Genomic DNA, 5,397 nt, shown 5'->3' with positions numbered 1-5,397 from the left:
AATTTTACTGTCTCGGCTAGACAGATGCCTCTCTGTGAGCCACCAGCTTAACATTGTGGAAGGTTTTGGTCACAAGCGGCTGAAAGGAACTTCCTTCATAGGGTAGCTGGGTGCTCCCTTACTCCGGGCTCACACGTCTAGCGTTAAAGCTCCGATGCGAGCGCTGCAGTCTATACGTAACTTTAAAAATGCGAGAGGAAATCCCACTGCAGGCGTTCACGTCCTGCGTCTGTGGTCAGGCCTCTGCGAATCTGAATTGGTTCAAATTTCACTGGACGACGCAGCTGAACCGCAGCGAGCAAAAGGGGTTTAGTGTGAACATATGTGAGTGGAGTTTTGGCATATTGGCCACACCTGCCAGGTGAGCCAAAGAGAACTGGATACAAAGGAGGTCAGGCAGCAGCAGCAGGACGTAACACTATACCACAGGGATGAAATCTCTTCCGTGCTCCAGAGGTGATATGGCTGTGTAAGCCAGTGGGACTGGGCCTTGAAGGGTATTCACACCGCATGCAATTCGCGCTGCAGAGGCGGCCAGCTGCAATGTTAATCAATGATACTGGCGCGCTCTGAGGCGAATTGAAGCCCTGTGGCGCGATTTGAGCCATGGCCACAGCGCAACAGTTTGCCAGCAGCTCCATCTGAGCGGCAAGATCTAAACTGGGTGGCACAGCCAAAGTGTAAATACCTGAAGTTTGAAAGGTTGCTGCGTCACATCAGCCAATCAGGTACTCAGCTTTGGACATGTGACGTTTTTAGTAACCTAATCAACAGTAAAATACTAATCTAATATGAGCGTTTAGTCCTTTCACACCGTGACGGTTCCTTGACTGCAGCCAGACTTCATCTGAGCCCTCAATACGCCGGGAGAGAGACAGCCTAGTTGGGTCTCTTGAACTGTGAAATATTTATTTTTTTCCTCAAGACAATAGTGAAAAAAATATCCCCTATTTCCCATCCCTCTTGGGTTAATGCAGGAGAGCCTTCAAAGTCAGTCGTAGAGACCCAGACACCACAGATGTCATCCAGACACACCCCAGAGTGAGATTCATTCATTCATTCATTCATTCATCATCCATCCATCTTCCTGACCGCTTTGTCCCTTTCGGGGTCGCGGGGTGCCGGAGCCTATCCCGGCTACTGAAGGGCGAAGGCGGGGTTCACCCTGGACAGGTCGCCAGTCTGTCACAGGGCCTCAATCACACACACATTCACTCTCACATTCACACCTAGGGGCAATTTAGAGTCACCAATCAACCTATGAAGCATGTTTTTGGACGGTGGGAGGAAGCCGGAGTCCCCGGTGAAAACCCACGCATGCACGGGGAGAACATGCAAACTCCACACAGAAAGGTCCCAGCCGGGATTCGAACCGGGGCCTTCTCACTGTGAGGCAAGAGCGCTAACCACTGTGCCACCGTGCAGCCCTCCCAGAGTGAGATGAAAGCTCCAATACCGAGAAAATCTTTAAAGGATTTCTTTTTTTTTTGTAGATTTTGAAGAGCCCCTCACAATAAATAAATCCAATCTATTTATCTTCCATTTATTGGAAGTTTGGGGGAGCTCATGCGCTGGGTGCATTGGTGTAAATTCGTGACCGCTTTTCGTGGGGGTTCCATTCAAACGCTTGTAGAGCAGAACTCCGGACTTCTCGCTTTTGCATGGACTTTTCATTGAGGATAGCCGCTGCAATGAAAGCCAAAGCAGCCGGTGTGTGTGCACCCTAACATTTGCAGACACCGCAGTCTCTAGCTCAGGATCACATTTTTGACAGGCGGCAAGAAGCGGCAAGCAGCAGCGATCAGCTGATTTGCCGCGTGGTGATAGAAGGGCGGGCCACCTGTTTGCGGCTCAGAGGTTGGGGAGGTCAGATTTAATTGGAACAGTCAGCAAGTCAAAAAACGATGACACCTAAAAACGTCAATTTTTGACGCAAAGGTCTTAAATATGCGTCAATATGTGATAACTTAGGAATGAAAATGTGTTGATTTGTTGGCATTATTTTTTTATTACTGAAATACCAAAATAAGCACAGATAAGGGACCAGAAGCAAAACAAAAGAACCGCTTTGGCCCCGGAACCAAATAAAACCCAATTATTTTCCCCCCTCGGGTTAATACGAGACAGTGAGCATTCAAGCTCAGCCACAGAGACATAGAAACACTGTGGAAGCGGCTGTCATACAGACACAGCCCCCTCTACCAGGAAAATCTTTTAATTATATTTATTTGAATAATCTTTTAACATTAATCCTAAAACCGGGGGCTGCACGGTGGCGCAAGTGGTTAGCGCTCTTGCCTCACAGCGAGAAGGCCCCGGTTCGAATCCCGGCTGGGTCCTTTCTGTGTGGAGTTTGCATGTTCTCCCCGTGCATGCGTGGGTTTTCGCCGGGGACTCCGGCTTCCTCCCACCGTCCAAAAACATGCTTCATAGGTTAATTGGTGACTCTAAATTGCCCCTAGGTATGACTGTGTGAGTGACTGAGTGTGTGATTGAGGCCCTGCGACAGACTGGCGACCTGTCCAGGGTGTACCCCGCCTTCGCCCATCAGTAGCCGGGATAGGCTCCGGCACCCCGCGACCCCGAAAGGGAAGAAGCGGTCAAGAAGATGGATGGATTAATCCTAAAACCCAAACATAGAGACACGTTTCCCAATGCTATCTTCACAATAAATAAACCATATTCCTCAAAATTATTTGGGTCTTCCATTCATTTTAAGTGAGATATCCACAGACAGAGCTGGTAGCTCCTCCCACATGCGGCCGCGGCGTCAGGAACACATTTTTGACAGGCGGCAGCAAATTTGTGGCGAGGCGAAAGAGGTGCGGGGCACGTGAAATTGTTGCACGGTGTGAATGATGTGTCCTGATTTTGCTTTTGTGTGTCCTTGTGTGTGTGCATAATTTAATTCAAAGTCGAGTATTTTATATACAGTTATATGGTATTTATTTTAGGTATTTATTTTAACACTAAAACAATGTATTTACTTACATTTTTTTAAATAGAAGAATATTGTGTTCTGCATCGTTTTGTAACTTGTGTCATATTGTACCTGTTTCTTCTCTCATGTACTGGGACCTGAGTTCCATTCTCATGCCAATAGCATTAATTTATCTATTGGTTTGACAATATAAATTGTTGAATTTTTTTAATTATTCATGCCGACATTTCATAATCTCTATTTTTACTCAGAAATCAAAAGCTCAGCAAAGGTTGAAGCATTCACAGCTCTGTCATGTTCTGCTTCAGCTGGTCTGCACAGAAAATCTACATGTCACTTTCATATTTTTGGCTACAGTTTTTAAAATTAATTTGATCCTTTTTTACCTTTAGCTTTGCGGAGCTCAGACACATTTATGAACATAAACAGAGGGGAGCGATGTTAGAACCACGGCTGAGCTAACAGCAGCTCACTGACCGCAGTAGAAAACATTACAACAGGAATAAGTTTGACTTTAATCTCAGACACGCTGGAATTGTCTGAGTTTTGATCTGTTTACAGGATTATGTGAGAATGGAAATTCAGGAAACTGTTAACTGGTGAGAAAAGATCTTCTGCAGCTCCACGTCTCATAGCCAAAGCTAATGCTAGTGTTAGCATTAGCACAGATTTAAAGAATAAAATCATAATTACTTTCAGAATCAAACTAGAGGCTTTGTTTGTTTTTGTCCAGATGATGATGCAAAAGTATGTTTTAAAGAAGGCTGCGCAGTGATACCAAACATTTAGGTTGTGTGACCGGAACTTTTTTTTTAGGTTTGGTTTATCAGCTTTGTTTATCACTTTTTAATCCACACCCAGCAGCTAATCAGAATGGAGTATTCAGCCGGACCGTGGTATAATATGGACGTTTTTTTAAGCCATAATTTAAAGCATTATGCAATTCTCAATTGACAATTCGTTAGCAAATTCATCATGCAATTTGAAAATGCATTTTTCAATTGACAATTCAATATTCAAATCAGGCGTTTAACATGAAAATACATTTTGCAAATTAGAATTCAATATTCAAATGTATAATTCAATATTACATCCTCATTTTGTGTCAAAACCATAGACTGTATATAAAATAACAGGACAGAGCAACCCTCCCTACTTCCGTGTTCCATATGCATTGGGGGGACCTCATTGCTCGCTCGGTCCATTATTTTTACAGTCAATGGTCAAAACTCAAATCAACTTGCAAAATATCGCCCCTCTGGTGTAATGCATTCTCATTTGTATGCATGGCACTCTCTCCCTTCCAACCTACGGAACATGGACTCGCTCCCCAATTTTATTTCTAATCTCAAAACTCACTTATTTCAACTAGCTTATCTATCCTGAATTTAATTGCAATTCATTATATTATGCTGTATTTTAACTGTTTTTGCTGCTCTTTTAACTGTTCTTTTATTGCTTTTGCATTTTTATATTACTCTTTTACTATTGTATTATAAATTATTAATGGATCTTTAATTATGAAAAGAGGTCTGAAGTGGTGATGTTCTCATCCTCAAACAGAAATGTTGGCCACACACTGTTTTTAGCACTCTTTCCAAACTTCTTCGAGGCCTGACTTGTGGTCGCTATGACAACAATCACTGATGGTGGAGGGTTCATGTCAGGGTCTGCACGAGAACATCCTGCAGCACCATGGTCAGCTCCTGATTCGGTCACATCAGCAGACAGACTCGGTCTTGTAGAACTCTCACCTTGAGCAACTTTAATATAAAGCTTTTCTTTATAATACAATTACAGCAAAATTCTTAGCCGTCAACAGTAGCCTTTATTATTTTGCTAAAAAGGAAAAAAAATAATTCTGGTAACAATTTTCAGAAGAATTTTCCTCCAAACTTTATTTTTTTCAAGACTAAACTGGAACTTTAGTTTAGAGCTATACTTTTCGACAAAAAACAAAATCCAGAAATATCTGTTCCAGAAAAATATTAAACCTAAAAATAGATTGGTCTTGAAAATATCCATATCCATGATCGTATATTACCTTTGGAATTCTAAAAAAAACAAAAGCAATTCTGAAATTTTAGCTATTTTTCGTGATTTTTTTCTACCCGTGATCGGTCAGCTGTTAAAGTTACAGTCAATCAAAGAACATAAACACTGGCGCTTAAGTGTTAAACGGTTAAGTAAATTCCTTTTCAAAGATAATGTCTAGATAGATATAAATAAAATTGCTCTACCTAATCAAAAATAGCTGTTTCAAGGGTATAAGACAAATTATTGTTATTTTGAATAGATTCCAAACTAAAAGGAAAGGTAACACTTTTCAAGATATCGTCAAGAGGAAAGTTTTCACAGGATCAGTTGTGGATTCCCAGAACCAGTCTAACATCCTTAAAAGGAGCCCGAGCCTGGAGAATATACGTATTACTGAAGGATGTGTGAAACGGAGATTA

This window comes from Oryzias melastigma, linkage group LG23, assembly GCF_002922805.2.
Source record: "Oryzias melastigma strain HK-1 linkage group LG23, ASM292280v2, whole genome shotgun sequence".
In the NCBI taxonomy this organism is placed as follows: domain Eukaryota; kingdom Metazoa; phylum Chordata; class Actinopteri; order Beloniformes; family Adrianichthyidae; genus Oryzias; species Oryzias melastigma.
Note: the sequence above shows the minus strand (reverse complement) of the source record.